The sequence below is a fragment of the Hemitrygon akajei genome, chromosome 4, assembly GCF_048418815.1.
Source record: "Hemitrygon akajei chromosome 4, sHemAka1.3, whole genome shotgun sequence".
In the NCBI taxonomy this organism is placed as follows: Eukaryota; Metazoa; Chordata; class Chondrichthyes; order Myliobatiformes; family Dasyatidae; genus Hemitrygon; species Hemitrygon akajei.
This window is the reverse complement of record NC_133127.1, coordinates 192,310,374-192,332,159: the sequence shown is the minus strand read 5'-3', so window position 1 is coordinate 192,332,159 and position 21,786 is coordinate 192,310,374.

Here is a 21,786-nt window from a genome sequence, read left to right as displayed (position 1 = left end):
ATGTAAGTTATATTTATTGTTACTATTTATCACAACGTACTGCTGCCACAAAGCAACAAATTTCATGACACATGCTACTGATATTAAACCTGATTCTGATTCAAATCTGATGGAAGAGCTGTTCCCAAAACAACGAGTGTGCTTCTCCCTGATTATAGTACCAAGGAGAGAGCAGGTCCTGAGTGATAGGGCTCTTTAATAGTGGATCCCTCCTTCTTGAGGCACCATCTTTTGAAGAGATTCTTAGGAGAAGGTGTCTAGGATGTTGGGAAGGCTAGTGCCTACGTTGAAGCTGGCTGAGTTTACAAGTTTTCTCTGATCCTGTGCAGTGGCCCCTCCATACCAGATGATGATGCAATCAGTTAGAATGCTCTCATCTGTAGAGATTTGCAAGTGTCTTCAGTGACATACCAAATCACATCAAACTCCCAATGAAATATAGCTTCTGTCATGCAATGTTTTGTAGTTGTATCGATATGTTGGGCCCAAAATAGATCTTCAGAGATGTTGACGCCCAGGAACTTGATTTGTGAATGGTCCGTAAACCTTTTGCTCTTTTTCACACTATTGTTATATTCCTTACTGTAAGCTGCAACAACTTTTTATATAACACTGATAAAATGCTGGAGAACTCAGCAGGTTAGCCAGCATCTTTGGAGAGGAATAAACCACCACTGAGACCCTTCATCAGGACTTCTTGAGTCCTGGCGTACAGAAGTGAGATATGCCAGCTAGTGGAGTGGTGCCGCAGCAACAACCTGGCACTCAACGTTAGTAAAATGAAAGAGCTGATTGTGGACTTCAGGAAGGGTAAGATGAAGGAACACATACCAATCCTCATAGAGGGATCAGAAGTGGAGAGAGTGAGCAGTTTCAAGTTCCTGGGTGTCAAGATCTTTGAGGATCTAACCTGGTCCCAACATATCAGGGCATGCCCTTTTCTTGCTGTTGCCATTGGGTAGGAGGTACAGAAGCCTGAAGGCACACACTCAGCGATTCAGGAACAGCCTCTTCCCCTCTGCCATCCGATTCCTAAATGGACATTGAACCCTTGAACACTACCTCACTTTTAAAATATATATTATTTCTGATTTTTGCACAATTTTTAATCTATTTAATATACATATACTGTAATTGATTTACTTATTTATTTATTATTATTATTATTTTTTCTTCTATATTATGTATTGCATTGAACTCCTGCTGCTAAGTTAACAAATTTCACAACCCATGATGGAGATAATAAACCTGATTCTGATTCTGGGGACATCAGGACTTCATGAGTTCTGATGATGGGTCTCAGACTGAAACAGCATTTTGTGTGTGTCACTCTGGATTTCTAGCATCTGCAGAATCAATCGTGTTTACAACTTTTTCATGTATTGCACCGTACTGCTGCTACAAAACAACACATTTCACCACGTACAGTGCCTATAAAAAGTATTCACTCCACTTGGAAGTTTTCATGATTTATTGTTTTACAACATTGAATCACAGTTGTTTTAATTTGGCTTTTTTGACACTGATCAGCAGAAAAAGATTCCTTCATGTCAAAGTGAAAACAGATCTCTATGAAGTGATCTAAATTCATTAAAAATATAAAACATGAAATAATTGATTGCAGAAGTATTCACTCCCTTTAATATGACACACCAAATCATCACTGGTGCCACCGATTGGTTGTAGAAGTCACATCATTAGTTAAATGAAGATCACCTGTGTGCAGTCAAGGTGTTTCAATTGATTGTAATAAAAATACACATGTATGTGGAAGGTCGGATTGCTGGTGAGTCAGTATCCCGGAAAAAACTACACCATGAAGACAAAAGAAAACTTTAAACAATTCCACAAAAAGGTTAATGAAAAACACAAGTCAGGAGATGGATACAAAAAAATTCCAAGTCACTGAATATCCCTTGGAGTACAGTTAAGTCAATCATCAAGAAATGGGAAGAATATGGCACAGCTGAAAATCTGCCTAGAGCAGGCTGTCCTCAAAAACTGAGTGACCGTGCAAGAGGGGAATGGTGAGGCCACCATGAGACTGAGATGGGAGAGACTGCCCATGCAACAACTGTTGCTCGGGTGCTTCACCAGTCACAGCTTTATGGGAGAGTGGCAAAGAGAAGCCACTGTTGGAAAAAACTCACATGAAATTTTGGCTGGAGTTTGCCAGAAGGTAAGTGGGAGACTCTGAAGTCAACTGGAAGAATGTTCTATGGTTTGACGAAACCAAATTGAGCTTTTGGGCCACAAGGCTAAATGCTATCTTTGGCGTAAGACAAATAACACACATCATCAAAAACACACCATCCCTACCATGGAGCATGGTGGTGGGTGCATCATGCTGTGGGGATGCTTCACTGCAGCAGGCCCTGGAAGGCTTGTGAAGGTAGAGGGTAAAATGAATGCAGTAAAATACAGGGAAATCCTGGAGGAAAACCTGATGCAGTCTGCAAGAGAACTGTGACTTAGGAGAAGATTTGTTCTCCAGCAAGACAATGACTGAAAGCATAAAGCCAAAGCTACACAAGAATGGCTTAAAAAACAACAAAGTTAATGTTCTGGAGTAGCCAAATCAGAGTCCAGACCTCAATCCAATTGAGAATTTGTGGCTGGATTTGAAAAGGGCTGTTTACTCATGAACCCCATGTAATCTGAGAGTTTGAGTAGTTTTGTAGAGAAGATTGGGGGAAAATTGCAGTGTCCAGATGTGCAAAGCTGATAGAGACCTATCCACACAGACTCAAGGCTGTAATTGCTGCCAAAGATGCATCTACTAAATACTGACTCGAAGAGGGTTGTATATTTGTAATTAATTTAGATCACTTTGTAGAGATCTGTTTTCACTTAGACACGAAGGAGACTTTTTCGGTTGATCAGTGTCAAAAAAGCCAAATTAAATCCACTGTGATTCAATGTTGTAAAACAATAAAACATGAAATCTTTTGGGGTGGGGTGGGGGGGGGGGGTGAATATCTTAGATAGGCACTGTATGTCAGTGATAATAGACCTGTTTCTGATTCTGATTCTGGTTATATTCATAGAACACTACAGCACAGAAATGGACCTTTTGGCCCATCTAGTCTGTGCTGAACCATTAATTTTCCTAGTCTCATCAACCTACACCCAGACCATAGCGTTCCATGCCCCTTCAATCCATGTACTATCCAAATTTCTCTTAAATGCTGAAATCGAATCCGCATCCACACTTCTGCTGACAGCTAGTTCCACCTTCCGAGTGAAGAAGTTCATCCTCATATTCCCATTAAACATCTCACTGTTCATCCTTAACCCATGAGCTCTAGATCTAGTCTCACCCACCCACAATGAAAGAAGCCTGCTTGCATTTACCCTATCTACACCGCTCATAATTTTGTACGCCTCTATCAAATCTCCCCTTATTCTTCTATAATCTAGGGAGTAAGGTCTTAACCTATTCAACCTTTCCCTATAAATCAGGTCCTCAAAGTCCTTGTAAGTTTTCTCTGTACTCTTTCTAGATCTAGGGGGCATGCCCTCAAGATTTAGGATGGAGATGAGGAGGAACTGCTTTTCCTAGAGAGTGGTGAACCTGTGGAATTCTCTGCCCAATGAAGCAGTGGAGGCTACATCAGTAAATATATTTAAGACAAAGTTAGATAGATTTTTCCATGGTTGGGAAATTGAGGGTTATGGGGAAAAGGCCATGGCCAGGTCAGCCATGATCTTATTGAATGGCAGAGCAGGCTCGATGGGCCAGATGGCCGACTCCTGCTCCTATTTCTCATGTTCAATCATATTGATATCTCCCCTGTAAGTAGATGACCAGAATCACGCACAATATTGCAAATTAGGCCTCACCAACATCGCATACAACTTCAGCATAACATCCCATTTCCTGTACTCAATACAAAGTGCAAAGTTGAAAGTGAATTTTATCATCAAAGTACGAAGAACAAAGTATGTCATCGTATACAATCCAGAGATTCATTTTTGTTGTGGACACACTCAACAGATCTATGGAATAGTAACTACAATAGGATCAGTGAATAACCAGCAAACAAGGGCTTTCGATCAGAATGCAGAAGACAACAAACTGTGCAAATGCAAAGAGAAGAAACAATAATATAAATAAATAAGCAATAAATATCAAGACCAAGAGTCTGATGGTTGAGGGATAGTAACCGTTCCTGAACCTGGTGGTGTGAGCCCTGAGGCTCCTATACCTTCTTCCTGATGGCGGCAGTGAGAAGAGAACATGTCCTGTGTGGTGAGGGTCTCTGATAATGGATGCTGCTCTTCTGCAACAGCTTTTCATGTAGATGTGCTCAATGGTTGCAAGAGCTTTAACCCGTGATGGACTGGGTCATATTGACTACTTTTTTGTAGAATTTTCCATTCAAGGGCATTGGTGTTTCCATACCAGGCTGCAAAAAGGCAAGTCAAAATACTGTGATTTATGAAGGCCAATGTACCAAAAGATATCTTTATGACCCCATGTACTGTGACACCACTTTCAAGGATTTATGATCAGTATTCCCAGATCCTGAAGGATATACTCCAATATTTATCCTTTGAATAATGTCAGTGAAAGAGTTTATCTGGTCATTGACACATGGCTTCTCTGGGAACTTGTTGTGTGATAACTGCCTGCATATTTTCCAGTATCATGCTTCAAAAATACCTCACTGAATCCCTGGAATAAGTGGAACTTTCTCCTTTGCTACCAGCTTCTTGATGTGCGAAAGCTCTGTGAGGTCCTGTCTCGGAGAAACAGCACAGTGGACAAACCCAGACTGCTGACGTTTTACTGAGGGGTATGCTGTCTGTAGGCCTCATCGCAGTGCAGTTCAGGAGGTGAACTGAACCAGAGGCTGTCTGGGATTTAGACTGATATTAAGCAGGTTCTCATCTCAATGTCACGTCAGTTTTTGGCAGTGAATCCTGATGCTTTTATTACTGCCCGGAGATTAAACATTTTCTTTCTTCAGAATAAACTCGACTTGGCAGGGGATATCAATCTCCATATAGATTAGACAGCTGCATTCCCAGAGGCACCAGCCCACACTCAGGCCGGGAGCTCTCCACTGCCCTGGTAAACTTGTTATCACACACTGCCTAGCTGGCTTGTCATGTCCTGGCATGACACTGGGTGACAAAAGACATTCAGACTCTCACTTCTTGCCTCTCTTTGTCTGTTTCTTCTTTCCTTTCATCTTTGCTTCCTTCTTTTTTTCCTTTCTTCCATCATTTCTTCTTTCCTCCAGTTGGATAAGATTGTTATTTTCTTTGCAGTTTAACAGTTAATGCCTGCTTGTATTTTATATACTTAACTACCTATCTACATGTAACTGTTCAGTATCTTTCCTGGTGGTCACACTATGTCTATACAATTGTTCAGTGTGTCACCTAGTGATTACAGTTCTTTGTTTAATTCTGGAAAGTTCTCTAGAATCACATGATTTGAATAGGAGCTCTCTGATTGGTTAACTCTTAACTATAAATTTGAATAGAATGCATCTTATCTATGGTATAAGAAGAGCTGAACACGTTGTCCTACCATCTTTATTCTTTTTCTGTTCTTTGTTTTAGCTACTAGACTTTTGCAGCTCTACATTTCCAATTCCTTTGGTCTATTAGCACTTCATAAAATGATCATGAAGCAACCGGTTTTATGTCTCTTTCTTGACTTCTGAAAGAACTTTGGATTAAAAACATTAGAATCCAACACTTTCTTCCTTTTTTCCCTCCTCCTGACCCTTTCCCCTTCCTTCCTGTCTTCCTTCCATCCCTCCTTCTTCCCTCCTTCATCCCTCCTTCATCCCTCCTTCCATCCCTCCTTCCCTCACTCCTTCCTTTCTATCTTCCTTCCATCCCTCATTCTTCCCTCCTTCCTTTCATCCCTCCTTCTGTCCCTCCCCCTTCCTTCCTGTCTTCCTTCCATCTCTCCTTCTTCCCTCCTTCATCCCTCCTTCTATCCTTCCTTCCTCCCATCCCTCATTCCATTCCTCCTTCCATCCCTCCTTCTATTCTTCCTTTCATCCCCTCCCTTCCATTCCTCCTTTCATCCCTCCTTCCTTCTATTCCTCTTTCCATTCCTCCTTCCATCCTCCTTCCCTCTTTCCTTCCTTCTGTCTCTCCTTCCTTCCTTTCTCTTCCATGTTCAAACATTTGCACAAAGTTGTAGAAATTCATGAAGAATGGATCCTTGGATCTTTTTTGCCTGTTTAGTAGCCAGGAGCACTAAGAAGACATCAATATTGAATTAAAGACAGTGATGAATCAGCACATAGGGAGAAATTGAAAATCTGGTTGCATGGTGCTACAGCAACTCCTCACTCAATGGCAGCAAAACCAGGAGGAAGAAACGGAGGTCCATGAACCAGACTTCATTAGGGGATTGGAGGTCAGTAACTTTAGATTCTCCTGGTGGGAAGATCACACGAGGGCTGTTGCTCAGAAATCATTCCTTCATTTCAGAGGATCTGTCCTGGGACCAGCATGTGAGGGCCATTACAAAGAAGGCACAACAGCACCTCTACTTTCTTAGAAGTTTTCGTAGATTTGGCATATCATTTAAAACTTCCACAAACTTCTATAGATGCAGGGTGAAGAGTGTCGGAATTGTTGCAACATGGCCTGGCATGGAAACCTCCATGCTGAGGAATGGAAAAGTCAACAGAAAGTTGTGGACTCAGCTCAGTCCATCACAGGAAAAACTCTCCACACTATTGAGCATAATTACACGGAGCACTGCCACAAGAAAGCAGCATCCATCATTAAGGACCCCCATAATCCTGGCCTTGTTCTCTTGTCGCTACTGCCATCACCCAGGACGTACAGGAGCACTAAGCCCCGCACCTCCATGTTCAGGAAGTTTTTACCCTACAACCATCAGGCTCCTGAGCAATGTGGACAACCTCACTCACCTCAACTCCGAACTGATTCCACAACCTATGGACTCACTTTCAAGGACTCTACAAATTTACAAAAGTTTAAAAGAAGTGAGTGAGGGCAGTTGGCACAATTGCCTACCACAGTTCTCAAGGAGACTGCGTAGAGGGAGAGATAATTTAAAAGAAGCGAGCAGGGGCGGTCAGCACATTTTGTATGTCACAGTTCCCAAGGATACATCAGATTGCGCATAATTAGGCACCTAGCAAAGTCCAATAGAAAGAAGTTAGGTTTAAGTGGAGTGGCCATGGCACGAGTGCACCAATGTTAGAGTGGAGTTTTGAGGCTTTGGCACATTGAGGCTTTGATGAGGAGAGGCATAGGCTATAGATAGATTTTTTTTCATTATTACCTTCTTTCTTGCTTTCTAATTGCACACTGAGAGCATTGGAGATGCCAGGCAGGATCGTGGAATACTTCTCTTACGGGATGAGAGAAGGCAGGGAGACCGCCAGTATTCCCGATGACAACACCTGCAAGAAGTGCTTCCAGCTACAGCTTCTAACAGGCCGTGTGAAGGCGTTGGAGCTGTAACTGAATGAACTCCAGAGTATTTGGAAGGCTAAGGGATTGATAGATTGGACTAACAGGGAGGTTATTACACGCAAGGTGCAGGGCACAGCTAACTAGGTGACCATCAAGAGGAGGACTGTGCATAGTACCCCTGTGGCAATTCCCCTCAACAACAGGTATGCTACTTTGAATACCATGGGGGGAATGTCCTAGAAGAGGAAAAGGGACATTTGATCATGTTGTAGAACACCACAGCACCGAAACAGGTCCTTTGGCCCATCTAGTCCATGCCGAACCTGTCTTGTCCCATCGACCTGAACCCAAACTTTAGCCCTCCAGACTCCGCCCATCCATGTACCTATCCAGAGTTCTCTTAAGTGTTGAAATCGAATCCACATCCACCAATTGCACTGACAGCTCGTTTCACCCTCCCACCATTGTCTGAGTGAAGAGTTTCCCCCTCATATTCCCCTTAACCATTTCACCTTTCACCTTACCCCATGACTTCTAGATGTATTCTCACTCAACCTCTGTAGAAAATGCCTGTAATTACCATATCTATACCCCTCATAATTTTGTAAAAGAGCCGGATGACTCCATGACTCTATAAATCATTTTCTCAGTATTATTTATTTTATATTTTGACAATTTGTCTTCTCTTGCACAATCATGATTTGTCAGTCTTTGTTTAAATGTAGTTTTTCTCAAATTCTATCATATTTCTTTATTTTCCCATAAATGCCTGCAAGAAAATGAATCTCCAGTCAGTATATGCATACAGTATACATACCTTGATATTATATCTGGCCAGTTATTGTGGATTGTCCTATTTGTAATAATGGACGAGGAAGTTAAGGATCCAGTTGTAGAGGTAGGTGTACAGGCCCGGGTTTTGGAGCTTGAATGCCTGCAGGAAAATGAATCTCAGGGTAGTATTTGGTGACATATACATACTTTGACGATAACATTTACTTTGAACTTTGAATTCTGTGGTGTATATGGTTACTACAAGGTTCACTCATGACCTGAGGGAAATAGGCAAGATTATGAGAAGTATGGATAGAATGGACAGTCAGAATCTTTTTTCCCATGACAATGATATATCAAAGAGGAATAGGTTTAAGGTGCCTTGGTAAAGCAGCTTGCATAATCAAATCTTGGTCCATGGGAAAAACACAGGTCGAGCCTGATCAACCCTGGCTGGGTCGTGAATGCGAGTGTGTTTTATGTTCAAGGACCAGAACCACCTGAAGACTCCAGCTTGCTTTACTGATGATGTGTCCCAGTGCACACCAGGTTAGTAAAGCCAAGTGGTGTTGGACCAGGTTAATGAGAGGCATGAGTCAGATCCAAGGCAAGGGACACTGAATCTCCTGTAATGAGATCATGAAATACAAGACGAATAATTTTCCCACTCCCCACATAAGTACACCCTATCCTACCCCACACCTTATACTAACTCTGGCCTTCACACCTTGACCAACCCTTGCCTGGATATCCATGCATCCCGAATATCTTCTCTTCACCTCTCTCCCATCAGGCAGAAGATACAAAAGCCACCAGGCTCAAGGACGGCTTCCATCCCACTGTTATAAGTCTATTGAACAGTCCCCAAGTACGATAGGATGGACTCTTGACCTCATGATTTATGTCGTTATGATCTTCCATTGTATTATTTACCTGAACTGCAATTTCTGTAGCTGCTACACTTTATTTTGCATTCTGTAATTATTTACCTTGTTCTATCTCAATGCACTGCGAGATGAGGTCATCATCTCTATGGAAGGCCTGCAAAATGAGGTATCACTCTATCTTGGTTCATCGGAGTCTGAATGAGAATCAGATTTATTATCACTGACATATGTCACAAAATTTGTTGTTCAGTGGCAACAGTACAGTGCAATACATAAAATTTACTTTAGGTTATAAAAAATAAGAACATACATGTGACAATAATAAACCAATTTATCAATTTTCACACGTGCCTCACTTATATCCTGTGGATAGTGGACAAGCTCTGGGATGTCAAGAGGTGAGTCACTCATCACAGGAGGTATGACCGCTGCATCCGATATTTTTACACTATCTGCACTGCTTAGCTGAAGGCTATTCTGTCCATTATGCCTGTACTATCTGCAATAATTGAACCTATCGAATGCTGAAAGGCCTTGATAGAGTGGATGTGGAGAGGATGTTTCCTATGGTGGGGGTGTCTAAGATCAGAGGACAAAGCCTTAGAATAGAGGGACATCCTTTTAGAGTGGAAATGAGGAGCAATTTATTTAGCCAGAAAGTGGTGAATCTGTGGAATTCTTTGCCACAGGCAGCTGTGGCGGCCAAGTCTTTAAGGCAGAGGCTGATAGGTTCTTGATTGATCAGGGTATGAGGGTTTCGGGGAAAAGGCAGGAGATTGAGAGGAAAATTGGATCAGCCATGATGAAATGGTGGAACAGATCGGATGGGCGAAATAGCCCAATTCTGTTTCTCTACCTTATGGCCTTGTAATTGAAGGTTGTGGACTGAGGCCTAGGGAAGATCAATTGTGATCATACTGAATGATGGAACAGTCTTGAAGGGCCGAGTGGCCGACTCCTGCTCCTACTTTCTTAAGTTCTTTAGAGTGCAGAATTTAAACTTTATTTAATTTATTTAGAGATACAGTGTAGTTACATGCCCTTCTGGACCAATGAGCCCACTCTGCCTAATTACACCTATGTGATCAATTAACCAACAAACCTGTATATCTTTGGAATGTGGGCGGAAACCGGAGCAACTGGAGGAAACCCACGCAGTTGCAGGAAAAACGTACAAACTTAGAGCCGGGAATTGAACTCAGGTCACTGGCTAATCCTAATCTTACACTAATTTCATTGTGTTCTTTTTGTTAAAAGATTAGCTTCATTTGTCACATGCACATCAACGTGTCGATACACAGAGGAAAATGTGTCGCTTGCATCAAATGAAATCAGCGTGGGTTGTTCTAGGGGCAGCCCTCAAGTGTGGCCATGCCTCTGGCACCAATAGAGCATGCCCACAATTTACCAACTCTAACTGTACGCCTTTGGAGTGTGGGAGGAAACCAGAGCACCCAGAGAGATTCATTACAACGGGTGAATAAAAGTAAGGCAGGGGCAAGTGGAGCGGCCATTGTGTGAGGGGTCCAGTGTTGGAGTCACTTTGGCTCATGAGGCTTAGCTGAGAGTAGACTTGGGCGAGGTAAGTATCTGGTAAGTTTCTTCTTCTTCTTTATTCTTCATTCTTCATTCCTCATCTGTTAGGGCACAGGAGAGAATGTCTTCTGTGTGGGATGTGGGAATTCTAGGAGACCTCCAGCCTCCTGGATAAATGCATCTGCATCGGATACATTGAGCTGTAGCTCTTCAGATAATGAGTTAAGGAACTGGAGCTGCAGGTTCGATGACCTTTGACTCATACTGGAGATTGAGGAAGTGATAGCTGAGAGCCACAGGGAGGTAGTCACCCCTAGGTTACAGAAGGCAGGCAACTGGGTGGCTGTCAGGAAAAGCAGGGGGAATGGGCAGCCAATGCAGAGTACCCCTGCGGCCATTCCCCTCTATAATAAGCATACTGTTTTGGATACTGTTGAGAGGAATGACCTACCGGAGTAAAATGCAATGACCGGCTCTCTGGCACTGTGGCTCAGAGAAGAAGATAAGTGAAGAGAACTGCAGTAGTGATAGGAGATTCCGTAGTGAGAGGAATAGAGACAAGATACTGTGGGCGCAATAGAGACACCTAGATGGTATGTTGCCTCCCAGGGGCCAGGGTCAGGGATGTCTCAGATCAGATCCAAGGCATTCTCAAGGGGAAGGATGAGAAGCCAGAATCTTGGTACATATTGGCACGAATGACAAATGGAGGAATGATGAAGAGGTCCTGAAGAGAAATTTTAGGGAACTAGGTAGAAAGATGAAAGCAGGACTTCCAGGGTAGTAATATCTGGACTGCTGCCTGTGCCACGTGCCATTGAGGGTAGGAATAGGATGATTTGGCAGGTGAATGCATGGCTGATGAACTGGTGCAGACGGCAGGGATTCAGATTCGTGGATCAATGGTATCTCTTCTGGGGAAGGTATGACCTGTACAAAAGGGATGGGTTGTACCTGAACCCGAGGGAGACCAATATACTTGCATGCAGGTTTTCTAGAGCTGTGGGGGAGGGTTTAAACTAATTTGGCAGGGGATTGGGAACCTGAGTGAAAGAGTTGAGGATGGGGTAGTTGGTCTACAAACAGAGCCAGTGTGTAGTGAGACTGTCAGGAAGGACAGGCAGATGGTAGGGCAAAATTGCAGTCAGAAGGATAAGTTGCAATATAAAAAGAAGACAACATCAAAAAAGCGTGAGCACAGGACTGAAGGTGTTATATTCAAATGCACGCAGTGTACGGAACATGAATTTGTAGTACAGTTATCGATTGGCATGTATGACATTGCAGGCATCACAGAATCATGGCTAAAAAAAATTAAAGTTGGGAGCTTAACATCCAAGGGTACACATTGAAAGGACGGGCAGGAAGGCAGAGTGGGTGGGGTGGCTCAACTGGTAAAAAATGAAATCAAATCATTAGAAAGAAGTGACATAGGACGAGAAGGTGCAGAGTCGTTGTGGGTAGAGCTAAGAAACTGCAAAGGTAAAAAGACCCTGAGTTACATACAGACCTCCGAACAGTGGCAAATATGAGCTTTACAAATTACAATGGAAGATTGAAAATGTAGGTAGTCAATTGAGCAATGTTACGATAGTCATGGGGGATTTCAATATGCAGGTAGATTGGGAAAATCAGGCTAGCACTGGACTCCAAGAGGAGGAATTTGTAGAATGCCAATGAGGTCTTTTTAGAGCAGCTCACGGTTAAGCCCACTAGAGGACCATCTATTTTGGACTAGGTGTTGTGCAATGAACCAGAATTGATTGGAGAGCTTAAGGTAAAGGAACTCTTAGGAACCAGTGGTTATAATATGATAGAATTCACCCAGCAATTTGAGAAGGAGAAGCTAAAGACAGATGTATCAGTATTAGAGTGGAATAAAGGGGCATGGGAGCGGAGCTGGCCAAAATTGATTGGAAGGGAACACTAGCAGAGATGACGGCAGAGCAGCAATGGCTGGAGTTTCTGTGAGCAGTTTGGAAGGTACAGGAGAGGTACATCCCAAAAAGTATTCTAAAGATGACAATTGTGGCTCACAAGAAAAGTCAAATCCAACATAAACGACAAAGAGAGAGCATATAATGGAGCCAAAAATTACAGAAAAGTTAGAGGATTGGGAAGCTTTTGAATACCAAAAGAAGGCAAATAAATAAGTTATAAAGAAGGAAAAGATGGAATACAGAGATAATCTAGATTTTCTTCACATATATAGAGTAAAAGAGAGGTGAGAGCATATATTGGACCACTGGAAATTGGTACTGGAGAGGTTATAATGGAGGCAGGGAAATGGTGGAAGAACTGAATACATATTTTGTATCATTCCATGTGTTAGGGAAATTCCAGGCAGTTTCTAAAGTAGGTTACATGGTCAGCACAACATTGTGGGCCAAAGGGCCTGTAATGTGCTGTAGATTTCTATGTTCTATGTTCTATTCTTCACTGTGGAAGGCACTAGCAGTATGCTGGAAGTTTGGGAGTGTCAGAGGGCAGAAAAGAGTGAAATTGCCATTACTAGGGAGAAGCTGCTTCAGAAACTGAAAGGTCTGAGGTAGATAACCCACCTGGATCAGATGGTCTATGTTCCAGTGTTCTGAAAGAGGTGGCTGAAGAGACAGTGAAGGCATTAGTAATGATCTTTCAAGAATCAATAGATTCTTGAAATTGGAAAGATTGGAAACTGGAAGATTCCAAACTGGAAGATTGGAAATGTCGCTCCGATTTTCAAGAATGAAGGAAGGCAGAAGAAAGGAAATTATAGGCCAGTTAGTCTGACATCAATGTTTGGGAAGGTTCTGGAGTCGACTGTTAAGAATGTGGTTTCGGGGTACCTGGAGACACATGATAAAATAGGCCAAAGTCAGCATGGTTTCCTTAAGGAAAATCTTGCCTGACAAATCTGTTGGAATTCTTTGAAGAAATAACAAGCAGGATAGACAAAGGAGAATTGGTGGATGTTTGTATTTGGATTTTTGGAAGACCTTTGACAAAGTGCCACACATGACACTGCTTAATAAGTTCAGAGCCCATGGTATTACAGGAAAGATTCCAGTATGGATAGAGCATTGGCTAATTGGCAGGAGGCAAAGAGTGGGAATAAAGGGAGCTTTTTCTCGTTGGCTGCTGGAAACTGGTGGTACTCCATAGGGGGTCTGTGTTGGAGCTGCTTCTTTTTACATTATATGTCAATGATCTCAATGACAGAATTGATGGCTTTGTGACCAAGTCGGCGGACGATACGAAGATAGATGGAGGGGCAGGTAGTGTTGAGGAAGCAGAAAGACTCCAGAAGGACTCAGATAGCTTAGAAGAATGTGCAAAGAAGTGCCAGATGGAATATAGTGTTGGGAAGTGTATGGTCATGTACTTTGGTAGAAGAAATTAAAGCAAGGACTATTTTCTAGATTGAGAGAAAATTCAAAAATCTGATGTGCAAAGGGGCTTGGGGGTCCTCGTGCAAGATTCCCTGAAGGTTAATTTGCTGGTTGAGTCAGTGGCGAGGAAGGCAAAAATGATGTTAGCATTCATTTTGAGAGGATTAGAATATAAAAGCAATTATATAATGCTGAAGCTTTATAAGGAACTGTTGAGGCCTCATTTGGAGTACTGTCAGCAGTTGTGGGCCCCTTATTTAAGAAAGGATGTGCTGACATTGGAAAGGGTTCAAAAGAAATTCATGAAAATTATTTGGGGATTAAAAGGCTTACTATATGAGGAGCATTTGATAGCTTTGGTAATTCAGAAGAATGCGAGGCAATTTCATTGAAACCTATCAAATGTTGAAAGGCTTCGATAGAGTTTACACGGAGTGGATGTTTCCTATGGTGGGGGAGTTTGAGAACAGAGAACACAGCCTCAGAATAGAGGAACATCCATTTAAAGCAGAGATGAGGAGGAATTTCTTTTGCCAGAGTGTGGAGAATCTGTGGGATTCATTGTCACAAGTGGCTGTGGAGGCCAAGTGATTGGGTATAGTTAAGATAGAGGTCAATAGATTCTTGATTAGTCGGGGCATTAAGGGATACAGGGAGAGGGCATGAGATTGGGGCTGAGAAAGAAAGTGGATCAGCCATAATGAACTATCGGAGCAGACTTGATAGGCAAAATGGCCTGATTCTGTCCCTATATCTAATGGTCTTACAGAAACCCACATGGTCATGGGGAGAATGTACAAATTCTTGACAGACAATGGCAGGAATTGAACCCGGGCCGCTGACACTATAATAGTGCTATGCTAACCACTACGCTTCCATGTTATCACAAATTTAAATAATCTGAAAGAGTTTCTCTTTCCCAGCAGCCAAGCTAATTAAGTTTACTATCCCACTTATGTGTCAAACACATACGATTTTGCTCTTGCTTCTGAATCAAGCCATCTCTCAAATCTGGGCAGTGAGAGTCTTCTGAAGCAATATCAAGTCAGGGGTCAAGATTGCAGACCCATTCATCTCCCTGGTTATGACAAGCTCACAGCCCTTCCCAGACACAGACAGTGAAAGCATTTCCTTAATGACGTAAACATTCTCTTGATAAGAGCTTCAGTAACATAGATCCATGGAGACCTGTCACTGCTTCCTATCTGAGTGTGACTCAGCAATAGTATTTTTGATGACGTATCGAGAGCCTGGAGTCATCATTAAGGGTTTCATGATTTGAACTCAAGCTGAGTGGACACGGGAGATTCTGTAAATGCCAGAAATCCAGAGCGACACACACAAGTGCTGGAGGAACTCAGTAGGTTAGGCAGCATCAATGGAAATGAATAAAGAGTTGATGTTTCAGGCCAAGACCCTTCTTCAAGATGCACATGAGCATTAATGTTACTTTATGTTTAGTAGACAGGAGCTATTCAGATTTCTAATGTATACACTCAGTTGCCAATTATTAGGTACTCATACCTAATAAAGTGGCCACTGAGTGTACATTCATGATCTTCTGCTGCTGTAACCCATCCACTTCAAGGTTCGATGTGTTGTGCATTCAGAGATGCTCTTCTGCACACCACTGTTGTAACGTATGGTTATTTGAGTTACTATCGCCTTACTTGGCAGTATGAAACATCTTGGCCATTCTCCTCTGACCTCTCTCATTAGCAAGGGGTTTTGGCCACAGAACTGCCACTCACTGGATGTTTTTTGTTTTATGCACCATTCTCTGTAAACTGTAGAGACTGTTATGTATGAAAATCCCGGGAGATTGGCAATTTCAAAGTCACTTAGATCACATTTCTTCCCTCTGATGTTTGGTCTGAACAACAACTGAACCTCTTGACTGCGGAGGCATGCATTGAGTTACCGCACATGATTGGCCAACTAGATATTTTCATTAACGAGCAGGTATACAGCTGTACTTGTTAAAGAGTCTGCCTGTATGTATGTATGTAATGGCAGTATATGGTGACATATAGGTACTTGAATAATGAATTTACTTTGAACTTTGAACTAATGTGTTTTTCTAAAGAGGAATATGGACCAAAAGATTCAGTTTTATTTTATCACAACGGTTCACTGGGGGACCTCAGCGGGTTGAACATCTCCTGCGGGAGAAAAGTAATTTTTGAAGCTTTGGGTTAAAACCCTGTGTGGGCTGACGGTTTCTTTCCTCCAACAGATGTGGGCACGCTACGTTAGCGCCAGAATTTGCGGTGCCACTTGCGGACTGCCCCCAGCACATCCTTAAGTTCTGTTGGTTGTTAGTGCAAATGACGCAATTCATTGTCTGTTTCAATGTCCTTGTCATAAATAAATAAATATGAGTTTGAAGCTGAATCTGCTTGCTGTTCGACTTGTCAACTTCCTCCAACAGATTGCTTGTTGCTTCGGATTCCAGCATTTGCATTCCTTGTCTTTTCACACTCTTTATTTATTTGCCTAGGGGATGTTAGGGTTAGCACAGTCATGTCGCAGCTAACGTCATGCTTTAAAAAGTCAGCGATCAGTAATTGGGGTTCCCATCGCTGTCTGTGAGGAGTTTCTGCGTTCTCTCCATCACCACGTGGATTTCCTCTGGGCGCTCCAGTTTCTGCCCCGCATTCTGAAGACGTATGGGTTAGGGTTAGTGAGTTTTGGCGCCAGAAGCATGGCAAGACATGCAGACTTTCCCCAGTGCATCCTCCGACTGTGTTGGCTGTGGCATTTCACTGTATGGTTCAATGTTTCGATGTACTGTACATGTGACAAAGAAAGTGAATCTTTATCTTTATGGGTGTGGATGTTGCCGGCCAGAAAAGCAGTTATTGAGCATCTCTCATTGCCCTTTAGTCTATTTTAGTTGCTTTTGAGATGTTGAGCCACTATGAAGAGGTTCTCCCTCATTCTGGTTTTTAGGGAGTTCCAGACAGAAGTTTCTAATGGTGTTAACTAAGGAAATATTGTAAACTGTTAAATTGATGGTGGTTGTCCATCATAGAGGATGATGACAGGAAATCTGTGCGGGAGAGATTTTGAAGTGGAGAAGCCATCGCACTGGGGCAGTTCCACTCTCTTGACCATGGAAATCCCGGTCTAGTGGTGTGAACATGTGTCATGAACTGGGCTCTTCCTTGGTTGCCGTGGACGACCATGACATCTTCTGAGCCTCATCATTCCCTTTGCTTTCCACAACCGCCTTCCTGGCCGTTGGATCTTACTGCTGATCTCATCTGCCCAGTCCACCAGAGTTGGCTTTGCATGCTTGGGCAGGGATGTCCCCGTCTCACTGGGGTATGAGGCCCGTGGCTACCCTCACCTGGTTTAGCCCGCCTGTCAAAGCGGTGTATTAGGTATGGTTGGTGTCACATGCAAACAGCTTCTTGGAGCCACAGGCGAGAGCTGAGTGACTGGTGAGCACCAAAGGTGAGCGAGTTGCCCCAGAATGGACAAGACGAGCCCCTACACTAGAGGTGTTACCCCTCCCTGGACACCCCATGCACCCCATAAATTGGTACAATTGGTACATTCACCACAAAAGGCAGGATTTCCTCATGGCCACCCATTTCAATTCCACTTTGCATTCCCATTCCGACATGACAGCCACTGCCACAAAGAGGCCGCTTTCAGGCTGGAGGGGTAACACCTCATATTCCGTCTGGGAAGCCTCCAATCTGATGGTGTGAACGTTGATTGAACTGACTTCCAGTAATTTCTGCCCCTCCCTCCTTCTCTCTTCTCCCATTCCCCATTCTGGGTTACCCTCTCACCGCTTCCCTTCTCCTCACTCGCCCACCTCCTCTCTCCGGTGCCCCTCCTCCCTCCCTTCCTCCCATGGTCCGCTCGCCCCTCCCGTCAGATTTACAATAAGCTGAGTCATAACTTAGTCCACAGCAATAAAACCACTGTGTGAACACGCCCCCAGCTACCTTAAATCAAATCTTTGGAAGTGGAAGTGAAACTTCAGGTGTGAAACATAAATTCATGCCTGTGCCAGCTGTTACATCTCAGCGTGGAAAGAACCTGCGTTTTTAAATTGCTACAAATTAAATATTTACACTTTTCTCTAAATAGAGTGAAACAGACGATTACAAGAAAAAATTCAAATGAGCCCACACAGAGAGGGAGGGAGTTCAAGTTCGGGTTCAAGTTCTTATCTGACTGTACATATATGCAACCGAGCAAAATAACGTTTATCTGGGCCACGGTGCAGAACATAGTTCACACACAGCGCATAAGCAAAATACTACCTTAAATAAGTTAAAATATATAATTCAAAATGCATGCAGCATACAGCACAGGTGAACAGTAAAAAATAAACAGCTCGCTGTCCTGGCGATGAGATCTCGATGGCAGCAGGGTATTCATTAGGCTCACAGCCTGAGGGAAGAAGCTGTTACCCAGTCTGGCAGTTCTAATCCTGATGCTCCTGGACCTCCCTCCTGACGGTAGTGGGTCAAAGAGTTTGTGGGATGGGTGGTAGGGATCCTCAACAATGCTTCGGGTTCTATGCCTACATCGCTCCTGGTAAATGTTACAGATGGGAGGGGTGGGGAGAGAGACCCTAGTGATGCTCTCTGCAGGGTCTCTGCTATCCTCTGTAGGTTCCTGCAGCTTCCTTACCACCCAATGATGCAGCCAGACAGGACACTCTTGATGGTGCTCCTGTGGAAATCACACGTCACAGCCGGGCTAAACTGTTCCTGAAGAGTGAGTGATTCTGAAATCCGGCATGGTATTTGGAGCCGTGAAGGATGACGGGCCAGTGTAGCGGTTATCGTAACACTTTTACGCGCCGGTCGTAAAACCAGGTTTCAGTTCCTGATACTGCCGATTGTAAGGAGGTTGTACGTCCTGCCCGTGATGGAATCGGTTTCCTCCCGCACTCCAAAGATGTATGTTAGAGTTGGTAAGTTGTGGGCGTGCTATGTTGGCTGCAGAAGCATGGTGACACTTTCATGACAAAAACGACACCCGTTACCGTACGTTTCAATGCACACGTGACAAATAAAGCTAATCGATAATCTCGCATTCTCCCTGTCGGGTAACAGTCCCAGTAACGTACTGTGTCAGGACTAGGTACAGTAACATTTCAGCATGGACTGGATGGGCCGAAGGCCTGTTTCTGTGCTGTAGTGCTCGATGACTCTATGATTAGTGTCAGAGCACAACGCAGCAAAGACACGGTGAACAAGCAGTGAGTAAAATCCTGGTTCTGGAGGTCGAGCCAACAGACTGAGGAAGTGCTTTCTCTTTCAAAGGTGATCCAAATGTTTATGTAGAGTCCTGGAGTTTGGCCAATTGGATTACATTTAATCTGCTATGTATTTAGCTTTGAAGGTTAACTCAAAGTTTGTGTTTTTGAATGCATTAATACAATGTACAGGAATTGGATAAAGTTTGCTACAAATCTTAAGCACTGTTGTCAACGTATTAATTTATCAGGCTTTTGAATGCAAATACATTCCCTATTTGACTATAGAAAATAGAACAGTACAGCACAGGACAGGCCCTTCAGCCCAAAATGTTGTGTTAACCTTTTAACCCACTCCAAGATAATTCTAACACAGTGGTTATTCAGTCCATAGTGTGTGTATTAATCCTTGGAAGTTAATTACATTGAAGACAACCAAAAGACGCAACCACTAACCACAGCCACCACTTAGAGTCATAGAGCTCCACAGCACAGAAACAGGCCTTTCGGCCCATCCAGTTAATCTGCCTAGTCTCATTGCCCTGCACTCAGACGCTATCCCTCCATACCCTTCCCATCCATGTACCTATCCAAATTTCTCTTAACTGTTGTTATCGAACCTGCATCCACCACTCCTGCAAGCAGCTTGTTCCACGCTCTCACCACCCTCTGAGAGGAGAAGTTCCCCCTCACGTTCCCCTTAAACAGTTCACCTCAGACCCTTGTCTGCACTACACCAGAATATGTGGATCCTGGATCAGCCTCTACAGGCACCAAAAGAAAACCCTTTGGGAGAACTTCATACTCAACTCATGTGATCTGACAGCTGCTCCTAACTATGGTATTTTAAGACCTGCAAGTTTACAACCTATCTGTGTTGACTTATGTAAACCTCCAGTACAAATGTACCACAAAACACGAATTATCAATACCCTGCTCATAGACAGTATGTCCCGGGAGGAGGCGAGTAGCATCCGTGCCAGGATCACCAGACTCAAAAACAATTCCTTTCCCCAAGCAGTTAAGCTGATCAACACCTCCACCCACTAACCCACCCCCCCCCACACCCCCAACCACCACTACTTTATCATTTCCCTGTCAGAGTCACCTTGTGTACAGCCACTCTCTGCCTAACATCACGATGGACATACAATCAATCATGGATATAAACAAACTTATATATTTATATTTACTGTATTTTTTATTATTGTGTTCTTTATCTTACTGTGGGGTTTTTTTCTGTGCTGCATCAGATCCAGAGTAACAATTATATTGTTCCCCTTTACACTTGTGTACTGGAAATGACATTAAACAATTGTAAATCTTGAATCACGAATATAGGAACAACAATACACCATTCAGTTCCTCAGTTCTGCCCTGACATTCAATATGACCACGGCTGATCAACAATACACTCAATTCTCTTTTGTCTGCCAGTTCTCTACAACCCTCGATTCCCCAGCCTCTCTAAAACGTGCAGTATCTACCTCCACCTCAAATACATCTATATCAATACTGTATGAGTGTGCACAGCCCCTTGAGGCAGAAAATTCTGGAATTTCAAAGCTCAAAGTTCTATGTAAATTTATTAACAAAGTACATACAGTATAAATCACCTTATACAACCCTGAGTTTCATTTTCTTGTGACGAGTATCGAGAACAGGAGTTTTGTCAAACGAACTATCTATCCACATAAAGTGCTGGATGAACTCAGCTGGTCAGACAGCATCTATGGAAGGGAATAAACAGCTGATGTTTCAGCCCAAAACCCTTCATCAGGATTAAGTTTAAGGCAGGCAAAATATTTAATATTAAGTTTAAATTATTCATTAAGAGTTATATGTATAAATACGTGAACTGCATACGCCATCACACTACCATGTGATATTTGCGCACCTCGCTTGAAGTAAATTTGAAGTTAGACTTACATTTTGGACTCCTGTGCCTTCCGTTGATTTAGTTTAATGTTGTAAAGTTACAAGACATAACGACTTCATTTAAAAGAAACTTGGACAAGTACATGTATTGGAAAGGCTTAGTGGATATAGGCCAAAGGCTGGAAGACAAAATTAGCTTAGACGGACATCGTGGCTGGCAGGGTTGAATTTACGAAAGGATCTCTCTCTGTGCTGTATTAATCCATGACTACTTGAATTAAAGTTGTACTTGAGGAGTTTGAGGAGACTTGGTATGCAGCAGGGATTGGTACTGAGTCCATTGGTGCTTTTCTCCTAATTCAATGATCTGGATGATAATGTGGTTAACTGGATCAGCAAATTCGCAGATGACACCAAGATTGGGGGAGCAGCGGACAGGGAGGAAGGCGATCATGGCTTGCAGAGGGATCTGCATCAGCTGGAAAAATGTGCTGTAAAATGGCAGGTGGGATCTAATGCAGAAACGTGCGAGGTTATACACTTCAGTAGGACCAACCAAGGTAGGCTTACACAGTGAACCGTAGGGCACTGAGGAGTGGGGTTGAACGAAGAGATCTGGAAGTACAGATCCATTATTTGTTGAAAGTGGTGTCACAGGTAGATAGGGCCGTAAAGAAAGCTTTTGGCACAA